Source organism: Panthera leo, chromosome C1 (genome assembly GCF_018350215.1).
Source record: "Panthera leo isolate Ple1 chromosome C1, P.leo_Ple1_pat1.1, whole genome shotgun sequence".
NCBI classification, from domain to species: domain Eukaryota; kingdom Metazoa; phylum Chordata; class Mammalia; order Carnivora; family Felidae; genus Panthera; species Panthera leo.
In genome coordinates, this window is record NC_056686.1 from 166,636,709 (window position 1) to 166,649,000 (window position 12,292).

Consider the following 12,292-nt stretch of genomic DNA (forward strand, 5'->3'; position numbering starts at 1 on the left):
AATCTAAACCCAACTCATACAAAACTAATAGTAGGAAACTATAAATATGAAAAGAAAAACAAGGGTTTGTTAAATCTGTATTTTGGTGACTAAGTTTAATAATTTGGCCCTTTGGTAAACTGGCTTTTAGATGATTGACTTTACTCCATTTGGCCTAGAATTAACTATAGCACGTCAATCTGACTTGGTCCTTAGTCATCAGATAAGAATATCCTGGCAACCTGAGGCTAGAATGGAGCCAGAACTGAAGAGTGAGTGCAAGTTGGCCAGAAGGGCAGAGAGGAGAAGAGCAAGGCAAGAGCCGGGGGAGGAAGGACACATAGAAAAGCCTGAACTGGCAAGAGAAATTGGGTTGAGATGAAGCCAAGGAGTACTCCAGGTCCAACTAGGATGAATGTTGGAGGCTATTTTTAAGAGTTCTATCTGTCACTGGAAAGCAGTGATGGTGTTTTAAAAGGGCTAACATGATGAGATTTGGGTTTTGGAAAGCACTCTGGCCACAATGTGGAGAATGAACTGGAGAGCAGCTGGGGCATATGCAAGAAGATCCAGCAGAAAATTCTTAACAATGGTTTGCTGAGAGATGACAGTAGTGTGGACTGGGGCAGGAGTGAAGGAGATGGTGAACAGTGGACAGACTGGAGTAGTTGTCTTCACTTGAGAGTGATTTTGCTTCACTGAGGTCATTTGAATATCTGAAGACATTTTTGGTAGTTACAACTGGTCTAGAGGGATGTGCTCTTGGCAAATAATGCATAGAGGCCAGGGATGCTGCCAAACATCCTGCAATGTGTACAATAGTCCCGCATAATAAAGAAATGTATGACCCAAAATGCTACAGTACCCAGGCTGACAAATAGTGGGCTAGAGAGATACTTAGGGAGTAACACAGACTTCCTGTTAGAAATTAACTGTAAGTATAATGCCAGATTTATCAAAATAAAATACAATGACCATAAAAAAAAACACAAGGTCAGTAACTGCTTTAGGGGCAACAAAATTGAAATAAACAGGTGCAATTCAGAGCAATTGTTAAATACATATGTATAGTTACTATATGCTTACACGGGATGAGAGCTGTAAACTGCATTCCCAGCTTGACAGAAATACATGGTGACTAAATCTAGCATTGTCTGCAAAAGAGGCACGCACTTCACTCTGGTAACAGTCAGCAGGATCTAAATTTAGTTTATACTCTTAGTGCATTAAAATAGCATCAAGAAGCTCAGGAAGTCTAAAACTATCACACTCCAAGTTTCTGTCTATACTGTTAATAGCTACTTGCCAAGATCCCTGTTGCCCATGTGATGATTATAGTCTATTAAAAACATGTCCTCCGTGAAGTGCTCTAAAAAAAAAAAAAAAAAAAAACAAAAAAAAAACCAACAAAAAAAACACCAGGAAATGTAGTTAAGTGAATGATTCCAGATAAAATAATTGGCAACACAAATATCACAATGTAGGCATTCATAAGGAATATATCTTAACTCCTGAAGTTTTGTGAGAGCTTTATGAGGCTTTTTTACTGTTTACCATAAAAGTTAAAATGCTTTCAATCAGAGTTCCAGTGTCACAATGGTAAATTAGAAAAGCAAATAAACATTTTTATTTGAACAGAAAATCTACTAATTGCCTACATGTGACTTGGATAAAAGCTGAACTGGGGAAGGTCTGAGCCAGGCCTATTACTGAAAATGAGGAAAGATTAAGACTGTGCTTGGTACCTTAATTTATCTGTTAAACCTCTCTTCTATTCAAACAAACAAAAACCAGATGGGCTAACCCAATGAGATTCATGTTTTCACTTCCGTTCATAGGACCTCCTAAAATGCAGTTTGAGTTTTAAAAAAAAAATTGCTTTATTTTCTGAAATTTTAGTTCAAGATGTATTCCTTCCAGGAAAGTACTCTCAACTGTTGCATCCTGCCATCATCTAAGCAGATACAACCCAGGAGAACGAACTTATAAAAAGTTCAGAATTAACATCCTAGAGCAAGGATAGTTTTTTTTTTTTTTTTCCTATCACGAAGCCATGAACAAAAAAGGAAAGAAAAATCAGCAGCTTCATAAAGTCAAATTAAGTCATGTTAGTGTTTTCTTTTACAGGAATATATATACTGTACTCTCCTACACTCATGGGCAGGTTCTTTTACAGTGTTAGATACATGAGATACAGAAAGTATCTGCTTCAGTCACTTTGTCCCCTCACACGTGTACTGCCCTCTTCATGACTATACTCCTGTGCCTATGACTATAAATAGAATTTCAGCTACGTACATAGCTACCTAGAACAAAGACTACATCTCCCAGTTTCCTTTGCAGCTAGGCCTGGCCAGGTGACAAAATTCAGTCCAAGTGAAGCTTCTGGATATTTTCTTAAAGAGAGAGGAAGCCACTTTGCTTCTTTCTTCCTGTTTGCAGGAATTTAAACATAATGACAAACCCAAGCATCAGCACAGGACATGGAGGGCAAGCTGCCCGTGGATGTCAGAGCCAAAGAGAGAAGCCTGGTTCCCTGACACTAGAATGTCACACCAAACATGGAGGGTCAACAAAATATGTTTAAGTGAACAAGAAATACAAGAATTTAAAATAAATTCTTAAGTCACCATTATTTTGTTTTCTTCTGTCACGATAGATGGCTTTAATCCCAATGAATACAATGTCTTTGCATTGTACATTTCTGATCAGCTGGGTCCTCTGTCTTACTCTGGGATTCTCATTTACATACAGACTTCAAGTTACATGTTTTTTTAGGAACTCTTCCAGCTGCCAATTTCCACAGAAAATTTTCTTTACATTTAACTAGGACTTGTGATCTATACATTTCCACCTAATTTTAAGTTTTCGCAATACTGCGTATCAATATATATTAATTTGAATTTACTCTAGGCCCACACAACTAGCTGATGAATTCCTTAAGTTTGGGAAATGTTCTTTCTACTTCCTTGTATTCCTAATACTTTGCTAGAGTTTATAGATGTTCATATACCTGCTAGTAATTTAATATACAGAAAGGGAAGTAAAGGAAAGAAATGAGGGAAAGAGTAAAGAAGGGAGAGACAGAAAATGAGAAGGGAAGAGAGAGACAAAGACAAAAAAAAGGACAGTCCAATAAATTTAAAAGCCACATGCAACATCTTTTGCCTCCAGATATATTTAATAAAAACTTTTACACTTTTACACCCGTGGGCATTATTGGAACGTTATAGGATCACTTTAAACACCTATTGATTAAACATTCCTGAATAGCACTTTTGAATGCATTATTGAGTGAAAATATTTGGGGATAGGAGATGTCTCAAGCTGACACAATAACTCCTCAGGAGTGTAGAGGATAAGAATCTCCATGGGGCACCTGGGTGGCTCAGTTTTTTAAGCATCCAACTCTTGATTTCGGCTCAGGTCACGATCTCACAGTTCATGAGTTCGTGCCCAGCATCTAGCTCCACAAAAAATGTGTAGAGCCTACTTGGGATTCCCTCCCTCTTTGTCCCTCCCCTACTCGTGCTCTCTCTCAAAGTAAATAAATAAAACTTAAAAAAAATAATCTCCTTAAACCATTCTGTTGTTCTTCTTTGTTAAAATCATTGTTAACAACAGCAACAACTGCTAATAAGAAATGAAATTGAAGAAGGCTTAAAATTTTGCTAGAAGCTCAGAATGATTATCTGACAGTGTCTCTTGAGTCTGAAGAAAAGCAAGAAACCAATCCAAGGGTATGTCTATGAGGACACAGTTTCTCACTGTTACTGACAGAGAATAAAGAACTCAAATCTTCTTACGGAGTTTGCCAGATTAGAAGTATCTTCTTGTTCCTACATTCCCTTATGTATCTGGCTTTCTCAATCATGGCTTACCAAATGATTTTGAACTTCTAAGTCTTGACAGTTTTGACTGTGTATGTTTCTTTTTCATGCTTTTGGATACCTTGTAAGTCTAACCCTGATTCCGGATTTTTCTCCATTTTGCCTTAATTTTGTTTAAGGCAAATTTTGACTACAATTAATCCTGGCTGATAAGAAATGGCTCCACTTTCATTCTCATTTCCATTCCTTTCTAAAAATAAGCTTTTCACTTTGGAACAATTTTAGATTTATTCCATTTTTTTTTAATTAAAAAAAATTTTTAATGTTTATTTATTTTTGACAGAGAGAGAGACAGAGAGAGAGAGAGACAGAGCCTGAGTGGGGGAGGAACAGAGAGAGACACACAGAATCCAAAGCAGTCTCCAGGCTCTGAGCTGTCAGCACAGAGCTCAACGTGGGGCTCGAACTCACAGACAGCGAGATCATAACCTGAGCCGAAGTCGGACGCTCAACTGACTGAGCCACCCAGACGCCTCTATTCCATTTACTTTTGATAATAAAGTGGTGCTTATTCTAGGAATGCAAAGTTGGTTAAGGATTCTAAAATCAATCTAATTTTTACCACTATAACAGAAGGAGAAAAAGCATGCAGCCATCTCAATAAGTGTGGAAAAAATACTTAAAAAAAAAAAAATCCATTATTGACAAAAACATCTTAGTAAAGTATTAATAAGATGAAACTTCCTAAATTTGAAAAACGTTGTCTTTAATCAAACTAGTATAGTACCTGTAAAAACAAACAGACACATAGACCAATGGAACAGAACAGAGAGCTGAGAAATAAACCCACACATATACAGTCAAGTAATCTATGTCAAAAGTGCCAAGACTACATAACTGGAAAAGGGTAATCTCTTCAATAAATGGTATTGGGAAAACTGGAAACCCACATGCAAAAGAATGAAATAGGATCCTTTATCTTTTTTACACCATATACAAAAATCAAGTCAAAAGGGATTAAAGACTTAAATTTAAGATTTGAAACTGTAAAACTCCTAGAAGAAAACATAGGGAAAGAGATCCTTGATATTGGTCTTGGTTGGTGACATCCAAAGCAAAAGTGAACAAGTGTTACCATATCAAACAAAAAACTCCTACATAGCAAAGGAAATGACCAACACAGTGAAAAGGCAACCTATAGAATGGGAGAAAATATTTGCCAATGACATATCTGATAAGCGGTTACTCTCCAAAATATATAAGGAATTCATAGAATTCACTCAAAGAAACCACCTGATTTAAAAATGAAAGAAGTGAAGACATTTTTCCAAAGCAAACATACAAATAGTCAACAGGTAGATGAAATGGAACTCCTCATCACTAATTATTAGGGAAATGCATATTAAAACCACAATGAAATATCCCCTCACACCTGTTAGGATGGCTATTATTAAAAGACAATAGATGAAAGTGTTGGCAAGGGTGTGAGAAAAGGGAACCCTTTCTTACCACTGTTGGTGGAGATGTAAATTGTTACAACGATTATGGAAAACAATATGGAGGGGTCTCAAAATATTAAAAATAAAACTTAGGGGCGCCTGGGTGGCTCAGTCGGTTGAGCGTCCAACTTCGGCTCAGGTCATGATCTCACAGTCTGTGAGTTCGAGCCCCACATCGGGCTCTGTGCTGATGGCTCAGAGCCTGGAGCCTGTTTAGGATTCTGTGTCTCCCTCTCTCTCTGACCCTTCCCCGCTCATGCTCTGTCTCTCTCTGTCTCAAAAATAAATTAAAAACATTAAGAAAAAAAATAATAAAAATAAAATAAAATAAAATAAAATAAAATAAAATAAAATAAAATAAAATAAAAAATAAAAATAAAACTTACCATATGATTCAGCATATATCCACTGCTGGGGATATATCCAAAGGAAATAAAATCAGTATCTCAAAGAGACATTTGCACTCTCATGTGCATGGGCACATTATTCACAATAGCCAAGCTATCAAAACAACCTTAAATGTCTGCCAATGTATGTATGTATGTATTTGTGTGTGTGTGTGTATATATATATATATATATATATATATATATATATATACACCACATTTTCTTTATTCATATATATCCATATATCTATATCTCATACATATATCTTATATATATAATGGAGTGTATTATATATTAATATATATGATATATACATATATATACATATATACATATATGTATACACACACACACACACACACACACACACATATATATATATATATATGTAATGGGTATTATTCATCTATATAAAGAAGGAAATCCCACCATCTGGGACAACATGGTTGCACCTGGAGAACATTAATGCTAGTGAAATATGGCAGAGAAAGACAAATACAGTACGACCTAATTTATATGTTTCTAAAAAGGGTGAACACATAGAAGCAGAGGATAGAATGATGATTGAGAGGTTTTGGTATAGGGAAAATAGGAAGGTATTGGTCAAAGGCTACAAACTTTTAGTTACAAGATGAATATGTTCTGGGAATCTAATATACAACATGGTGACTCTAGTTAATAATAGTGCATTATATCCTTGAAATTTGTTGTGTTCTCACCACCACCACCACAACAAAAAAGGTAACTATGTGAAGTGATGGATGTGTTAATAAATTGTGGTCATTCACTTCACAATGTGTATGTATATCAAACCATTAGATTGTATACCTTAAATATACATAATTTTTATTTGCCAAATACCTCTATACCTCAAAAAAGGTGGGGGAAAAAGGTTATCTACAAAATTCCTAATGGTGTATCAAACCATTAGATTGTATACCTTAAATATACATAATTTTTATTTGCCAAATACATCTATACCTCAAAAAAGGTGGGGAAAAAAGGTTATCTACAAAATTCCTAAAGCAGATACCATAAAGATTAAATATTGAAAAAATTCTCTCTGAGATTGACAGTGAGACAAAAATGTACTTTATACTTCTAATTGATACCATATTGAAGTTTCTAGCTAATGCGATAAGGAAAAGAAAAAACATTTTAAGAACGGGAAGAAAGAAATGAAGCTGTGTAATTATTAGCTAATGATGAGATTTGTGTGTGTATAAAAATCTCAAGGATTTCAGATAAATAATTAAACATATAAAGTCAATTTAACAAGAATGCTAAATAAAAAGTCAATCAATAGTATCAATTCAATGTCTATAAAACAGGTAGAAAATGAAATTTTAAAAAACTTATAGGGCATCTCAGTGTCTCATTGGTTAAACGTCCAACTTTGGCTCAGGTCATGATTTCAGTTTGTGGGTTTGAACCCCGCATTGGGCTCTGTGCTAACAGCTCAGAGATGGGAGCCTGTTTCAGATTCTGTCTCTCTGTCTTACAATAAATAAATAAACTTAAAAAAATAATGCATTTATTTAGGTCAATAACAGAGGACAGCATTTTCTACTTTTTAATATATTTTTTCCATATCAAGTAATATGTGCAAATAGTGTGTCATACCTTCTTAAATATGGCAATAAATTTCAAATGTGGATTCTGTTTCGGATTCTCTTTAAAAAAATTTTTTTTTACATTTATTCATTTTTGAGAGACAGAGAAAGAGCACAAGCAGGGGAGGAGCAGAGAGAGAGGGAGACACAGAATGAGAAGCAGGCTTCAGGCTCTGAGCTGTCAGCACAGAACCCGACATGGGGCTTGAACTCATGAGCTGTGAGATCATGACCTGAGCCGAAGTCGGACGCCTAACCAACTGAGCCACGCAGACACCCCTGGATTCTCTTTTAAAACTATAGTAATATTACTGAGTTGTTCAGGGACCTTATATTCTTATGTTCTTTACCTGACTTTTCTAGTTTTTGAGAAAGGAAGAATTATTAGTTTCCTTTTGAGTGATTATACAATTAGAAGGATTAAAGATAGAAATATGTTAGACTGTGGTTAGAGAAATAGATTAGAACACCTGGCTAATAAAATAATGAGTATGATCACTCTGTATAGCTTAAATATTCTTTGATCACCATATTCTTTTTTTAAAAAAAATTTAATGTTTATTTTTTAATTTTTTTTTAACGTTTATTTTATTTTTGAGACAGAGAGAGACAGAGCATGAACGGGGGAGGGGCAGAGAGAGAGGGAGACACAGAATTGGAAGCAGGCTCCAGGCTCTGAGCCATTAGCCCAGAGCCCGACGTGGGGCTCGAACTCACAGACCGTGAGATCGTGACCTGAGCTGAAGTCGGATGCTTAACCGACTGAGCCACCCAGGTGCCCCTAATGTTTATTTTTTAGAGAGAGAAAGAAAGAGACAGAGCGTGAGTCAGGGAGGGGCAGAGAGAGAGAGGGAGACACAGAATCTGAAGGAGGCTCCAGGCTCTGAGCTGTCAGCACAGAGCCAGACATAGGGCTTGTATTCATGAACCATGAGATCATGACCTGAGCTGAAGTCAGATGCTCAACCAACTGAGCCACCCAGGCACTCTGGATCACTATATTCTGTGTTTTGCTCTAACTTCCACCAGGGTATTTTAAAATTGCACACCTTTGATCTCAATGAGTACCAGGAAGAAGAGTTCCTATGACTTAATTGACATCATCTGCACTATTAGAAAAACACAATTCAGAGGTTTATAAAATGATGATGTGCTAGGAGTCTCATCCTTGAATGTGGGAAATGGTTGATGTTTCACGGTTGATGGTTGTGTGCACTGGTACAAACTCTATGGAAGGAAGTTTGGCGAGCAGTAGCGACAGTCTGAAATGGGCAATTTCTAAGCCTCTGTACTCAAGTTACAGCAATTACTCAAAGGAAACAACTAATGACACACAAAGACTTGCCTACGAGGTTATTTGATGTAGCATAATTTATATTAGCAAAAACCTTACTGTAGTATAAATGTCAAATAATAAAAAATTATTAAATACCCATGGCATATTCATATTCACTTAGGAGCCATTAAAATAGGACTGTACATGAATTGTTATAAGACAGTATCTGGCCAGACAAAGCAGTAATATTCAAATGCTGTCCTCAACTAGTCACCTTTCACCTGTGATGCTATGAAAGGATATATATGCATGTGACAGAGTCAAACGGAGGAAGACATTATGCCAAGGCTCCTGTGACTTTTAATACTTAAATGACAGCAGAACAGTTCTTTCTGACACATTTTTCCTGCATCAGCAGGACCTGACTCTACTTATTACAGTATCCATTTCCCCACCCTCTTTCCCCTTTTGTGACCCTACTCCCTTTAAGCAAGTTTAGAACACAATTTTTGAATTCCTGCCCATTTTACTTGATGCTACCCCCTGGTTCCCATCTCCATGTGCAGAACTGACATGATTTGCTGGACCTATGTGTCCTTCTCTGGGTTTCTTTCTATTTCCTACTGTTCTTGTTGTAACTACAAAGTAACCCCCTTTTATTTTAAAAAGTGAGCTCTTTGATATCTTACTTCTGATGCCTTATGTTCTGATTCCAAATCTCAGAATAGTTTCCTAAAAGCCTGAAGGCTTTGTGCCTTCTCACTGTGGTTTAACTCTGAAGAGATCTATTCACTAGACTTTAGACTGATATATGGCACAGATATATAACCTTCTTAACCCTCGGGTTTGTGATAATTTCACTGAATTTTTATTCCTCCTCAACGCGAGAAGCAAACACTACCCTTCCCCCTATTTGGTAGAGATCCCCAATCCTATTACTTATTTTTTTGTATCATTACTGTTATTAACTCCACTGCCCAATGAGGTAGAATCAATATTTTGGATCTTGGAAGTTCATAGCTGAGATCATATTCCTACGCTGTAGGCTAAAACAATTCATATTCTTATACTGGAGGCTAAAAGATCCTAATCAGGAAGGACAGTCATCCCCACTGTAGTGGGGAGCATCTTGTTGGTGGAAAAGCAGGCTGTATACAGAATCTCAGCTTCCTTCTCTCTCATTCTTTCTTTTTGAATGTCTTAAAAAAATTTTTTTTAGCATTAATTTATTTTTGAGAGACAGAAAGAGCGCAAGCAGGGGAGGGGCAGAGAGAGAGAGAGAGAGGGAGACACAGAATCTGAAGCAGGATCCAGGCTCTGAGCTGTCACCACAGAGCCTAACGTGGCATTCAAACACATGAACTGGGAGATCATGACCTGAGCTGAAGTCGGACGCTCAACCGCTCAACTAACTGAGCCACCCACACCCCTTGAATGTCTTTTAATGACTTACAGTGCAAACAAATAATGACAAATAATTAAGTGGGACAAAAAGTACCTTCCAGATGGTAGGTATAAAAGCATCACATTTTTGCTTTACAAAAATGTCCTCCACAGCCACACACAGAATTAAGATGGGAGGCACCAGTTGGGCTACCTGTGACTGGTAGAGAAGCATGGTGGCAGCAGCTGTTGGGGTTAATTTCTCCTTGTCTTTTCATGTCTTTAATTTTGAAATGGTTTACAAAGAAACCACATTTATTACTTTACCATTAGAGAACATTAATGTTCATCTCTTTTAAAAATGTGGCTACTTTATCTTGAACATCCTGAACAAACCATGTCAAGGCCTAAGTTTTGTTTGTTTGTTTTTATCTGTTTTCAATCCTCTTGTTTCCCCAACTTCATCATCCTTTAGTGCTATTCTCATACAACACTGTCTTATTTTTAGCTTTAAAATAAGAAATGTTATAGACGGGATCCTGATTTGAAAAAAAATGTACAAGTTTGCTTATGGGAGATTTGAATACTGACTGCATATTGGAACATGTTAAGGGGATTCTTCACTTTTTCAGGCATCATGGTATTGTGTTTATGTATTTTAAAAATCCCTTATCTTTTAGGGATATAAATGAAATGTTTGTGAATTAAAAAAAACTTTAAAATAAAGTAGTATTTCTTTTAAAAAATGTTATAGATATAAGAAAGAAGAACTTTTTCACATTTCTAAAACACAGCCCTTCCAACCTAAAAATAATAATAAGCACATATAATGTGTTTCTCAAGTTCTCGGTTTCTAAAACCTCCCTTCTACATTCACTGCCTGCTAGTAGAAGTCTCCATTAATAAAATAAAATCATGCAAAAGGCCAGTGACTATTTCATTCTAAATATATGTTCTGTATCATCTCTGTGCTCAGATTAGAAGTAATTCCTGGACAGATACATACTCAGAGTTCAGCTTGGTGGTGGACCATGGCTGTAGAGCTGCTTCCATTTACCCTGTTGAGGTAAACAGTTACATCTTCACTCTCTGCTTAGCAGCAAGTAACAAGAAACACTACATTATAAATAAAATGAAAGGGACTGAGGTCACTTCAACTCACCTTCTAAGCTTCCTCCACTTTAAAATGGTAAAATAAAATATTCATGAACTACCATTATGTGGTTGAACAAAGAGGGAGGCATTTCCTCTGACTTATATTAATCCATGATAGCCCATAGCCTCCTATCAAGTCAATCATTTACACCCATTTCTACCTCATATATGAATAAGGAAGGTAGAAAACACAAATGGCCATGCAAATGATGCTTGTCAAGTAACATTAGAATCAACAAGTGAGACAACTAATCAATCTTTCTAACAGCATGACAAATATACTGAATCAACATTTCAAATATTCACTGGCACTTTGAACAAAAAACACTACCTAGTTCATCCACAGAATAACCTATTTCCCCAAGGGATATCCAAGGATGCCCAAGGCAACCCATCCTTTCTGAGAATTTAGGGAACATAAATGAATACTGAATGCAAGTTTATTTTCAGAGTTAAAATTTTACGCACTTTAAGTGAAATAGCAATACCGAAAGTAATTTAACATCTTTTAAGATAATTCAAAGTGCTTAACTCATTTAATATAATTATCTCTTAACATTGTTATATAGTCTCTATTTTCCTAGTGCTCTTTAGAAAGGACAAACTACCCTTCCTTTTACCATAATTTTCCCCTTGTCTATATCTAATTGAAGAGCTTTCTATCAGGAAACTTGAAAAATGGATAATTACTGCTCTGGGGCCTCTCGTCAACTATGAACTTGGGAATTGGAGTTTCTGGCCTTTCTTAATGAAAAGTGTCTGAATTAAATTTCCTTCATCTCACAAGTATCATTTTTTTTTCTTTTGGTAAAAAGTTTCCCAGAGAATCTCTCTTAATAGCCACTGGCAAAACCCATAATTCTACTACTGAAACAATGAGATCTATTTTCCAGATCATCAATCTTCATTCTCCAGACAGATACAATTGTTTGAAGAGTTGCAATTACATTATCCCTCGGTGCTTCTTCAGCCTCCACATTTGACTGATTCCACAGTTAAACAATTAAAAGGCCAAAGGAATTGAGGATTAATTTTTATCTCTAATAATAAAAAGTTCATTGCATTGAATTCCTTGGTATCAGCATCATCACCCTCCTAATTAAGAGTGCCATAGTTATATAATCTTGCAAAAGGAGAAATGGAAGTCAGTACGCATTCATGGACTATA

The 12,292-nt window shown here is 36.2% G+C and overlaps 1 protein-coding gene across 7 annotated transcripts in view; it reads right to left on the bottom strand.

The window, feature by feature from the left end:
• Positions 1–12,292, bottom strand: part of ZNF385B (zinc finger protein 385B) — a 448,508-nt gene that overhangs the window by 222,313 nt on the left and 213,903 nt on the right. The window contains exon 2 of one of the 7 annotated variants that reach the window (XM_042949287.1): positions 10,976–11,027. The exons of the other annotated variants lie outside the window; for them this stretch is intronic. The gene's annotated coding sequence lies outside the window, so the exon portion shown is untranslated. The remainder of the gene's footprint in view (positions 1–10,975; positions 11,028–12,292) is intronic. 7 annotated transcript variants of the gene reach the window in all.